The sequence below is a fragment of the Manis pentadactyla genome, chromosome 14 (genome assembly GCF_030020395.1).
Source record: "Manis pentadactyla isolate mManPen7 chromosome 14, mManPen7.hap1, whole genome shotgun sequence".
NCBI lineage: Eukaryota > Metazoa > Chordata > Mammalia > Pholidota > Manidae > Manis > Manis pentadactyla.
The window spans coordinates 38,017,691-38,031,244 of record NC_080032.1 but is presented as its reverse complement, the minus strand read 5'-3'; the positions used below and the strand labels follow the sequence as shown (position 1 = coordinate 38,031,244).

General features: G+C 41.5%; 1 protein-coding gene across 4 annotated transcripts in view; it reads right to left on the bottom strand.

Annotated features, from left to right (window-relative positions):
• Window positions 1–13,554, bottom strand: part of GADL1 (glutamate decarboxylase like 1) — a 158,384-nt gene that overhangs the window by 67,586 nt on the left and 77,244 nt on the right. The gene's annotated exons all lie outside the window — the stretch shown is intronic.

Genomic DNA, 13,554 nt, shown 5'->3' with positions numbered 1-13,554 from the left:
GACCTTGTGTCTATTTTTAATATGACAGTTCACACATTTGAAAGAATAGACACAGCATATCTGCTAAGTTCTGAAGTTTGCTAACACAGAACCCAGTCTTCCCTCTTAATCTATGTCTGCCTTTCCTTCGGATCCCATCTCAAGTTCTGCTTCCTCTTCAGCTTCTTTCTCAGCCCACCCCATTGGACTCACTTCTTCCGTTTGTATTTGGCTGCATCTGTTGCCTTTGCCCCTACACTGCCCCTACTCAATAAGCAGTCCACTCATATTCTTTTCTCATGTGGATGAGCAAGTTCTTAGGGGCAGGACTCACTTCCTGTTCATGTCCACATCCACAGAGCTTAACACTGTCTTGGGCACAAAGGTCCCTTACTAAGCCACTAGGGAAATGATGCCACTTCCCATATTCCCTGCTGCCCCCTGGCAAGCATATGAGCGTAAGATACACAGACATGTGAACTTCTCATTTGGTGTATCTTCCAAACCTTTATGGTGCAAAACCATCAATGCTGTACCAGAAGCTATAGAGAAACTCCCCAGTAGTCACAGAGGTCCTAGGAAATGATCACTTCTGAACAGAGAATGTGTTAAATGTATTCATTTGATTGATCAACTTGAACTTAAAGAGTAAAAAGAAAATCTCCATGTATCCACATTCCACATAAAATCATGCATTTGCTGTCTTCATCGCAACATTGTCTTGTGTGGACAGTAATCTGCATATAATGTGTTCCATTTCTAGAGAGCATGATTTTATACTATGTAAGAAATTCTATTCCAACTTTAATCAAGAAATGCAAAACGTGACTCATCCAGTATCCAAAATAAACTGAGTACACAATAATGACTAGAGGAAAATGAGGAAGCCTTCGGCCTGGCTCTGATGGAGGTTATTGGTAGACTCAGGAGAAGAGCAGACGGCTCAGGCCTGAACGTCAAGGTAGAAGAGCACCTTACTCTTTGATCTTTACTTTAATTCCACCAGCAATCTCTCAGCTCTGATCACAGCTGCCACTACTGCATGTCCTCTATCTTCAAAGGTCAGGAAATTTGGTTATTGTTTCCATAGCAACTACAGTCTGACCATATATTGTAACATTAAAAGGCCACTGCATATATTTTAAGGACAAAGCATGTATACACACGCTTGTACTGGCATCATGATTTTAACTTTACTTTCATCAACCATAAAAGAGTGAAAAAAAATCCCCAGAGCAGATGAACTTTAAACACATCTTAGGCAAGTTTCAGTGTTTTATGCCAGTGATTGAAAGGGAGAGGAAGCCCATCCCCTTCACAAGACAAATTGCATCATCATAGGCACGTGGAGAAACAGAAAGCCAGGAAGACATACAGCAGAATGAGTGGCTGCCCTGCAGGAGTGACACTGTTAATTTCATCGCGCTGAAGAACCCTCCTGCCTTGGGAAGGTTTCATAAAGAACAACTGGAGGCTTGGGATTTACTTTATTGAAAATAAATGAACACTTTCCCCACGAAGTTCCTGCTTTGCATTTAAGTTTTTATCCTTGTATTAAAAGGGATGTCTTTAGTTTTAAGATACACAAGAACTAAGAGATGTTCATATCTCCGGAGAAACCAACATTCTGAAGTAAGCATAGTAAAAGTTAACATTTTTGAAAACGATTAGTCATTATTGTTATTAGATATTAGTCCTATCAAGGAGAAGGACCATGTTTATCTTGCTCATCTTTATACTCTTAATTCCAGCAGGACAATAAGTACTAGTTATAAAAGTTCCAGAGAGAAGTGTGCACTGGGAACACCAATTGCTTATGTTATGAATAGGATTAGTAGGCATTCCCAGGAATTAGTAGGCATTATATTAGGACTCAGACAGTGGTGAATGAAAGAAATGTAATCAAAGTAGCTTACACAAAAGGGGGAGTTTTCGTAGGCTCATACATTTAAAAACCCAGGAATATATAATCTTCAGGCACAATTGGATCCAGGATTAAACCTGGAATCTGTCTTTTTCCTCATGTTCTATTTTTTTCTGTGTTGGCCTCACTTCTAAAGCAGAAAGCTGGTGAAAAGCATGGGAAACTGATGCTTCCAGGGGGACCTGTGAGTAAGAAGGCAAGCTCTGTTTGGAGAGAGATAAGAAATGGAGAAGAGACAGACGGCAGCAATGCTACCCAAGCAGAGAAAGATCTCCCAGTCTCAATCTCCTGTCTGAACTTTCTGCTACCCAAACCTATCAGGTAGCCCATTGGCAAGGGAGCCTGGGAAATATGGTTTGCAGGAGTCAGGTCTTCTTCAGAGCGAACAGAGGAAGGCTGAAGAGTTAATTACACAGCAAAGAGAAACATGCATGTGACAAGTGCACACTGTGAGTATAGAAACCACCACTTTCCTTCTCACTGCTTGTGTTCACATGGAATCTAGCACCTAATAATAATAACTAGAGCCACCATTAATGGAGTTCTTACTATGTGTCAGGTTCCATATATGTATTAACTCATTTAAGTCAAACAACAACCCAAAAAGATAACTTTTATCGTTCCTGTCAATGCCATTGTACATGTGAGGAAAATGCAACACAGTTGAGGTTTGGCTCATTACAGGCACACCTCATTTCATTGCACTTTTTGTATTGCGTTTCACTGATACTGCATTTTTACAAATTGACAGTTTGTGACAACCCTAAGAGAGCAAATCTGTTGGGATCATTTTTTCCAACAGCATTTTCTCACTTTGTGTCTCTATGTCACATTTTGGTAATTCTCTAAGATTTCAAACTTTTTTATTATTATTATTGCCTTTATGGTGATCTGTGATCAGTGATCCTTCATGTTACTGTGTAACTGTTTGGGGGGTACAACCAAATACACAAGCCATACAAGACAGTGGACTTAGTAGATTACGTCACTGACCAGCCATTCTTCTCACCCCTTTCCCTCTCCTCAGCCTCCCTGTTCCCTGAGAAACAACAATATCAGGCCAGTTCATAAACCCTGCAATAGCCCTTAAGTATTAGAGTGAAAGTAGAGCCACACATGTTTCACTTTAAAGTAAAAAGCTAAAACTGATTAAGCTTAGTGAGGCAACCATGCCAAAACCCCAGACAGGCCCAAAGCCAGGCCTCTTGCACCAAACAGTCAGCCAAGTTGTTAATACAAAGGAATGTTCTTAAAGAAAATTAAAAGCTCTCCTCCAGGGAACACACGAATAGTAAGAAACTGAACGGCCTTATTGGAGCTGATAACGCAGAAAGATTTAATGGTCTGGACAGAAGATCAAATCAGCCACAATGTTCCCTTAAGGCAAAGCCTAATCCACAGCAAGGCCCTAACACTCTTCAATTCTGTGAAAACTGAGAGAGGGGAGGAAGCTGCAGGAGCAAAGTCTGAAACTAGCAGAGGTTGGTTCATGAGGTTTAGGGAAAGAAGCTGTCTCTCTAACATAAAAGTGCAAGAGGAGCAACAAGTGCCTATGGAGAAGCTATGTTATCCTGAAGATCTAGCTGAGATCACTAATGCAGGTGGCTACACTAAACAACAGAATTTCAATGTAGATGAAACAGCCTTCTATTGTAAGAAGATGCCATCTGGAACTTTCATAGCTGGAGAGGAGAAGTCAACAACTGGCTTCAAAGCTTCAAACGCTGACTCTTGTTCAGAGCTAATGTAGCTGGTGACTTTAAGTCAAAGTCAATGCTCATGTACCATTCTGAAAACCCTACGGCCCTTCAGAATGATGCTAAATCTACTCTGCTTGTGCTCTGTAAATGGAACAAGAAAGCCTGGATGACAGCTCATCTGTTTACAACATGGTTCAAATACTGAATATTTTAAGCCCACTGTTGAGATGTGCTGCTTAGAAAAAGATTCCTTTCAAAATGTTACTGCTCGCTGATAATGCACCTGGCCACCCAAGAGCTCTGATGGAATTGTACAACCAGATGAATGTTGCTTTTATACCTGCTAACACAACCTTCATTCTGCAGCCCATGGATCAAGGAATCGTTTTGACTTCCAAGTCTTACTATTTAAAAGAATACATTTTGTAAGGTTATAGCTTCCAGAGATTCCTCTGATGGGCCTGGGAAAAGCAAACTGAAAACTTAGCAGGAAAGGATTCAGCATTCTAGATGCCACTAAGAACATATGTGATTCACAGGAAAATGTAAAAATATCAACATGAACAGGAATTTGAAAGAAGTTGATTCCAACTCTCAAGAGTGACAGAGGGGTTCAAGACTTCAGTGGTGGAAGTCACCATAGATGTGGTGAAAACCCCAAGAGAACTAGAATTAGAAGTGGGGCCTGAAGATCTGACTGAACTGCTACCATCTCATGATGAAACTTGAACAGATGAGTTGCTTCTTAAGGGTGAGCGAAGAAAGTGGTTTCTTGAGATGGAATCTGTTCCTGGTGAAGATGTTGTAAAGTTACTAAAACGACAAGGAAGGATTTAGAATGTTACATAAGCTTAGTTGATAAAGCAGTGGCACAGTTTGAGAAAACTGATTCCACTTTGGAAAGATACCATGGGTAAAAGCTATCAAACAGCCTTGTATGCTACAGAGAAATTGTTCATGAAAGAAACAATCAACTGGAGTGGCAACTGTCATTGTTGCTTTATTTTAAGAAACTGCCACAGCCACCCCCAAACCTTCAGTAACCACCACCCTGATCAGCCAGCAGCTATCAACACCAAGGCAAGACCCTCTGCCAGCAGATAACTTGCTATAAGCTTAGATGATGGTTAACGTTTTTAGCAGCAAAATATTTTTAAATTAAAGTATGCATACTGTTTCTTAGACAATATTATTTCACACTTAAAAGACTACAGGATAGTGTAAACATAACTTTTATATGCATTGAGAAACCAAAAAATTCGACCTGCTTCATTGTGAAGATCACTTTGTTCCAGTGGTCTTGGAACTAAGCCTGCCTTATCTCTGACTATGCCTGTACCTAAGATTGCATAGCTGTTAAGTGATAGGTTTCAAAGGCTGCTTGGATTTGGGACTTGAACTCTTTACCCATCACATTCTACTTGCTGTACAGCAGGCACTTAAATATGTCTGGAAAAGACATCTCCATTAACACTCATTAAGAGTTCTTGAAAAGTTCAGTGAAAAGGAAAGAGGCAGTAAAGAACACATTGAACGGAGTTTAAAACAATTAACATCCTGTTTCAGACCCTTATTCTGTTCCTATAAATATGACTTCTGGTCCTACTAGTGGTAATATCTTGTCTATAAAGCATTTGAGATTTTTCTAAATACTTGTGACTGGTGATATTCAAGGATATCACTAGCAGGACATAATGAATCCGTAGGCTACATATTTTCCTTGTCACGATTAGTAAGGCCATCTTTGATTCCACAGGCCAGATCGGATTCTACAGTCTTTTCCAAGAGTCAGTGACTACATGGGCCTACTTTAAGTCCCCATTCCTTGCAATTATGTTTTTCAGCTTACCAAACAAAAGCTACCAAAAATTCTTCCCATATGGCTCTTCCCATATTCCATTCCATATCAACATTATCTACATGCAAGAAATTGTCTAAACTAAGTGCCTAAGGAAATGGGTATATTTATCATCATTGTACTAATTAACTCATTCCAAAATTAGGTACTGAGGACCTATTATATAACAAGCACAGTTATGCCAAGAGCTTGGCATATGACCCCATGGAGATACTAAGCATTCAGGCTAACATTTTTGGACTGAATGCACAAAACCAAATTTAGGCTCTGAATAACAGAAAGGCTTGGCTGTAATCTAGAAAATAAAAATGAATTTTTAAATGATAATATTTTTTGAGGTTGGCTGTATTTATTCATTGAACAAACATTTGAAGAGCCTTAATATTTTCAAAAGCTATGCTAGGCACTGGTGAAGCAATGGTAGATAAGAAAGTCACTATCCCTAAGAATTTTAGGATGGAGATAGGGACAGAGAAACAAGTAATTATAGTCAAGTGCTATGCTAGAATAAGGGAAGGAATGAGGTTGATGGAGCACAAAAAAGGGCCATTTTTCACTAACTCTGAGTGTTAACTAGAGCTCTTCAGGAGAAAAGATATGTAACCTGTGAACTGAAAGATGAGAGGTAGCTGGGTAGAAGAGAAGATGGAATTGATTCAGCATGATTGGGACTAATGAATGAGGCAGAGCAGAGCTAGAAAGGCTGGAAAGAAAGCACAGAACCCATCAAAGATCTTACATGCCACAGTAAGGAAGGCTGGTGATAGAATTTTCACAGACTCATCCAGATATTACAACATAAACTTCATTATTGATCTGGCAGAATAAAGTGAAAATTAGAAAATGTGCATTCTGGTTTTGACCTAGTCACTTGGTGTGAGAGCTCAAAGTAAGTCACTTAACAGCTTGAGTTTCATTTTTCTCAAAAGTCTAATGAAGGTAATGATACTTGACCCTACCCACAGTACAGCAATACTGTGAGAACTTAATGACATTATGTTAACTGGGACCACCTTGCAGTCTTTGTCCAAAACCCTGCCCATCACTCCTTTCCTCCTGCATATTCCCAAGTCCTCTAACCCCTCTCAGCTGTCACTGTCCATCTTCCTTTGATCTACTCTCCCCAAGCAAGCTGCAGAACAAGATGCCTCACTGTTGATTAAATGAGCATTTACACCTCTCACCCACCTCTCCTTTTAAATAGGATGTCTTGCCAATGGTTTTCAGCCCCGGGCAAGTTCGCTATGGATTCAATGTGACCAAAGATATTGACAGCAAAACGTTCTTGGGGTGAAAGGGTTATACCCAACTTTATTTCCAGGTGGCAGGTCAGTCACTAAAATCCCGTTCACTCAGAGCAAGTCTGCATGCAGCAAGCCAGTCCCTCCCCTTGCCTCTGGGCGCCTCTGTCCACACAGCCGTCCTCTGGGCCTCTCTGCACAGTCGTCCCACACAGCCGTCCTCTGGGCCTCTGTCCTTGGCTCTGCCACCACTCCAGCCTCTGCTCTGCTCTCCTGCAGCCTTGCAGCCCTGCCACCATGTCGCATGCAGAGCACTGGGCAGAGCTGTTTATATAGAGTCAACAGCAATGTATTGCCCACAGGTGTGCAGTGAGCTAGTCAACCAGGGCCAGGTGAGAATCCTGGGCACAGGAACTCTCATTTTATCCACAGATGTATATGCCAATAACTAGAGAAACAAACCAAGTTCACAGAGCATATTATGGCTATTACAAGAAATCTTAAGAGTAAGAATTATCCATGGTCTCCATCCTCCAAGTGTAGCTAAACTTGACCTTGCTTAAGCTATCATATTTGATGATCTTCTTACATGTTGCGGATCTTTACAAGTGCAAGAAAGAAATGGAGAGGTGGGAGGATAAAAGAAGGGAAAAGAACAATATGAGAATATCATTTCAAGGTGAGACATCAAGTGAGTATAGGTCAGCCCATGGTATCTGTTTACATGGGTGTGTCTGAGACCTGTGGAAACCAGCAGATCATTCAGTTTCTCCTCCAGCACACTAAAGTCCTCACACTAGCACACCAAGGTCCTTGTACTAGCACACCACCTTCAGGGGTCTTTGCCATTTTTGTCTGAATAGATTTTAATGTACAATGTAGGAAAGGAGGAATATAGCCATCCATCTTCATCTCTTCTGTCTTTTGGTTTTTCCTTCCGCCCCACAAATGCCCCCTCTTTCTGACTTTCAGAGGTATAGAACACTTAACAAATCCTGACGGAAGGAATGAGAGCAGTCATCAAAGCCACTGACAACGTGAAGATCTTTGCGTTTGTCTTACTGCAGTCCTAACTGTTCCTGTGTGTAGCTGCCATCTGGCTTTCCCAGCCTCATGCCATTACTGACTGATGGTGTAGTGTGTGTTGCACACATGCAAACTCTGTTGCAAGATCTGTTCACTTATTGCACATCTGCCTTCAAGTTTAATCAGCGAGGTCTCAACTTCCTGGGCCTCTCCTCACAGTACTTCTGCATTGTGCCCTTCTTGTGTTCATCTGTAATCCAAAGCAGGTGTCCTCTGCTCTTTGGATTCTTTAGACAGACACCTTTCATTTTTCTTATGGCATTTCTTTTTCGGATTTATTTATTTAATTCATTTTCTCTCTGTTGCATGTAGCTTTCCCACTCTCAGTCAGAGTAGAAAATTGTTAAAATCACCTGGCGTTGCATCCAGTTTGAGAAAGAGCTTGTTACTTTTGATGAACAGGCAGTTTTTCTTCAAACTCTCCACCAAGTCTGCCTTCTTCTCTGCCAGCTGAGGGGCTAGTTTCAGACACTACGTGCTTCACTGGCCACTTCAATGTCTGCAGAAGGTTCACATCCTCACTGACAGCCTCTCTTCCAGCTCTGGATCATCTTTTAATCAGTTGATTCAGGTCTCTTTCCTATTCCATTCAAGCACTTCCCGACCATGGGTACCTCCTGGAGGCCAAACCTCTGCCTAGGTCCTCAATAAACCCAATTCTCAGTGCCCCTCTCCCCCTCATCATTCATATTTCCAGAAGATTGCTGGTACTCACCCAAGGTTGCTGATATTTAAGGTGCTTGTGCTTGAGTTTCTAAGAACTGGAGAGCAGTCTGCCCTGCTCTATTCTGCGGCGTGGTGACACATCTGACCTTGTCCTGACGTTTCAGCACCTCCTTCTGTGAAGTTCACGTCCACCTCCATTGTCTCAAAACAAACCTGCTCTCTTTGCAAACCTGGTGCATGACCGGCGGGACTCGACCTGTTTCCGCAAAGTGTCTGGATGCTGTGTGCTAGGTTTCCAATAACAAAAATGTGATTTTTTAGGCTCCTGTTTCAGGTGCCTAAGGGGCGCTGCATGCACAGTGGGCATCACTTTTCAGGTCCGTCCCTGTTGATCCCTAAGCTGGGGAAAGTCCAGTCCCTCAAGGCACAGGCTCAGCCTCCACTTGCCTCCCAGGCAGCGCGCCGCAGCCAAAAGGCGGGAGGAATGGCAGCCATGTGCGCATGCGCGTCTGCACCCAGACCCGAAGGGGCAGAGGGAGGGGAAGGAGGCGGGACATGGCTCCCTGGGGGCGGGGCCAGTGATGCCAGGGATCTCACCAGCTTTCCCAATCAGGTTTCTGCATTCCTGTCAGATGAGCTGCTGAAATATCACAGGGGTAGAATCAGTATCTGTGATACCAACTGACTAACCTGGAATAGTTGACACTTTGTGTTCATTCCAAAGCCCAAGTTCTTCCAGAAGGCTTCCTGGAAGATTCCAAAATGTATTTTTAAGTTCTAGGCCTGCAGACCTGATGGGAGTTTTCAGATGATAGAATGCCTTTGTGCTAGATCTGAGTTCCTGTAATGAAGTGTAACTCTTGCTCAAATACCCCTAACCAGGGGGTTAGAATGAGCTGCCTTGAAAATGAGGTAGAGCTAAAAGATATTTTTAAGAAATGCAACTTAATAAACTTAAGCAGTGACCAGTGTCTGCAGAAGATAGGAAGGTTGGGCTCAGTGTCTCAGAGAATGTGTAAGTGCTTCTATAAATAGGTAAGAAACATTTGATAGTGCACAGATCATTTGGCAATGCCTCAGCCTGCCCCAGGAGCATTTAAAAATAGTGTAATCAGGCTCCTCTCTTAGGACAGATGGAGATTTTCTGATTTTTCCCTAGGCAACTATCAACATACCTTTTTTATTAAAGATAAACTAAAACAGTGCTTTTCAAACTTTGACTACAACCCGTAGGAAGACATTATTTTTAATGACAGTATCCACCCCAATACGCGGGCAACTGAAACAAAATAGTACCCATCATTACTACATGAACTGCATACTGATATTTTCCATTCCAGCTATTCTGACTGTTCATTAAAAAGGAAAATTAAAAAGTTGATGTGACTCACCATTGACCATATAACTCAAAACCTATTACTTTGATAGTTCTTAACCACAGTAATACTAAAATTATCTAAAGAGTTTTTTCAAAAATACCAATTTAGGGCTCTTACTCCAGACTCAAAGTTAGAATCTCAAGTGTTGGATAAAGGTAATTTTTTTCTTAGAGCTTTTCAGGTGATCCTAATGGGCATCCAGGATTGAAAACCACTGCTCTGGTGGCCTTGACCTTACATTGGAAAATCCTGATCTCAAAGTTTCAGTCAGCTTGCATTCATAGTGAGTCTAAAGAATGCTGAAGTGTTGAGTTTTCACAAGAGCATATAAACCAGAGTGGTTATCTAACCTCTTATTGTACTACTGGTGACCATTATCAAAGAGTTTTATGTGTGTGAATACAAGCGAAGAATGACTTTATTCTATGCAGGTAAATAAATAGATTGTAGACTGGGTAATGCTGGAGTCTAAATCACCAGGGGGGTGGGAAGCTCCAAGCTATGAAACACCTGTCCAAGAAGTGTGGCGTGAATGTGATGCACAACATAAAACCCCAGAACCCTAATCGATTCAGCTTTTTGATTTTGCTACGTTTTTGTGATATGGAACAAAGAACCATTTGTTTTTGGAAGCTTAATCACATCAGTATGTGATTTGCTCACCCAACTCTGCTGGGGGGATTTGCCATGTTTGCTGTTCTTGTGTTACCTCCAACTCTGAGTGGCTGTGATTCTATCTGATAAATATTTATACCCTATTTTGTTGCAGAAGGGATTAAAGGCAGCTTATAAAAATATGATATGGTGGGATAAGAAAAGAAAAGGAGGAAAGGGAGGACAGGTAGAAGGGGAAAGTAGGAGAGAAAGGGAGGTAGGGTAGGGAAAAGGAGGAGGACAAGGTGGAGAAGAGGTGAGGTCAAGGCCAAGAGAAAATGGGATGAGGAAATACAAGGAAACCTGAATGATACCTGCCCACAGAAGGCACAGTGGAAGGGGGCTGAAAGGGGATAAATTATTTGCCAACATCTTGGCACACTTGGCACAGCGCTCACAGCAAAAGCATTCAGTAGTCACGTGCTGCTTCTGAGCTCTGTTTACTGGGTACCTGTCACCTGCATCACTCTCCCTCATCATGGCATGTTTTCATTCATCTGTAAGTTGAGGATAATGATACTGCACAGCAGCCCACCTCTGGGGAATGAGTGTTCATAGCACAATGTTTAAGTGAATGTCTGGAAACAAAAATTTGTTAGCCCAAGACATATTTTTTGAGTCTAGATGGCTTCATTGCATCTCTCCAAAATGGGAAACAGAGCAAGTCTGCTGCTTTGGACTGAGGCTAGAAAAGCGATTCCACCCCAGGAGCATGAGATTTAGCAAAGTCAATCTATGTCTCCTGCTTATTGTGATGCGGTTAACAAGGGCGGATTCCTTCTCAAATGTAATCTTCCACATTCATCAGCAAGGTCACTGGCTTACATTTCTTGGAGTCTGAGCGTCCTCAAGAGGTCTGGCCTCTGAGGCCTGGAGCATAGGTAAGAGATTGATTTTATAGAGAGGAAAATGCTATGCAGCAAGGCAATTTCTGAAACACAGTTTCCTTGTTCTTCTCTGTATAAATCCCATTAAGGAGTCGTTCAAAATTGTTGATATCCCCGTAACCATGGGTGATCCTACTGGCCTTAAATAATAGTTTTAAATGAATCAGGAAGCACTTGGTAAAACCTTTGAATAGAACCCACAAGGTAGTGGACAAAAGCATTTTTTCTTCAAAGACTCATGATAAAATACAGAAATGTGCTAAAATGACAAAATCTTGCACAATACAAACAGACCTTTGTCCGGATAGAAGAATCTGTGCATTCACATGCAGCTCACTCCTCAATTTGGACGTAGCAAGGAGAGAAGACATTATATTCGCTGAATGCCTGCTATATGACTGGAAATACACTGCACACTTTAGAATATTATCTCATTTAAGGCCAGAGTGGTTCTTCAAACTAGGAAGTGTCTCTATTTTACAGATGAAATCACTGAAATTCAGAAAAGCCAAGCAACTTGGCCAAGTCACGCAGGGCAATCCTAAGCAAGGTGGCATCTGAATGCAGCTTTTGCAGGGTTTCAAGTTTCCTAGTGGACTGACCCACTGAGACATCCTATTATATCCCAGAACTTCCTAGTTCAAACTGTGTCCTTTCTCAAAGACTGGTGAAAGCAAAGCCCTCTCCTTTGGATTTTCTAAAACAGGGATGAACGAACAATTTCCATAAAGGGCCGGAGAGTAAATATTTTTAGCTTTGTAAGCCAAAAGTAGCCTTGCAACTACTCAACTCTGTAGATGCAGCCTGGAAGCAGCCATATAAGATACTTAATTGAATAGGCATGGCTCTGTTCCAATAAAACTTTATTTACTAAAACAGGTATCAAGATGGATTCAGTCCAAGTGCTATAATTGGCAGACTCTTATTGAAAGGCATACCCAATGAGGATAGATACTCAATAAGGCAACCACGTCCAAATTTGCAGAGGTAGGAAGGGCTAAAACATTTAACCAAAGGCTCTAACTCACTGTCTTTCATTTTCATTAAGGCAAGTTTTTAATCCCCTTTATGTAGTAAACAGGTAATTTCTAAAACAGAGTGTCTCATTTGTAAAATAAAATTGTCATTGTTTTTTTTTGTTTTGTTTTTGAGAAATGCTTTATGCAATTTCCACAGGAAATGGCATTTGAAGATCCATACTCATAGTGGTTATAATTTCTATTTTCTTTTTTTCTCCCAAGATCCCAAGAAGAAAAAAATATTATTCTGTCATGGAACTGGTTAAATCTGGATTTGTTTTCTATTTTGAGGTTGTTTTCATCATTTGTCGTGGATCTCTGCTGAAATTATGTGGCAGGAAGCACTAAGAAGCTCAAACTGGAAGATTATAGGCAAACAGCAAGTAGAAGCAATACTGGTCAAGGAGCAAGATGGGAGGGAGAAGGGGAAGGCAGAAAGAAGGACTCCGGTGGGTTAAAAGCAGGGGCATGAGATGACTTTTAGGATTCTCAGGTTCAACCAGTTTCTAGGTATGACAATTAAATTTTCCAAACCAAGCCCTTGATTGACGAACTGCAAGTGTCTCAAAGGGGTCAACTGGACCAGGTATATTTAGAACAACCCCAAGCAAATCCTGGAAGTGAGTGACTGTATCTACAGCATCTCCATGCACCCTGGACAAGAAGAGGAAAACCTACGTGCCAAATCTGAAGACCAGACTGAGTTAGGAGACTTACAGGTCAGCTTAACCAGCCTAGCTGGCTATGTGGAAAAAAGTAAGAATTAGCAAAATCTTTACCAATATTCTTACTTTGTATTGGTTCTAAAAGGATTAAACACTACAATTTTATCTTTCCAAATCAACATTTCTATTTCTGTACATTCTTGTGGCTTGGAAATTCATAGTTTTAAGTAGAATATGAGGTTGATCCATCATCACCTGGCATCTTAATTTAGAAACATGGGAGCTGTGTGATAAGGCAAGGATTGTGGAGTGCGCCTGACTGGCCCTGAACCCCAGTTCCATTCCTTACCAGCTCTGTCACCTTGGGCATGCTGTTTATGCCTTCTGTCCTTAGGTTCCTCATCTGTTCAGTGGTCCCTACCACGTGGGGTCGATACGGGGATTGAGTGGATTAGCATATTCATCCACTCAATCTGCCCAGGCCTATTCTGGGCCT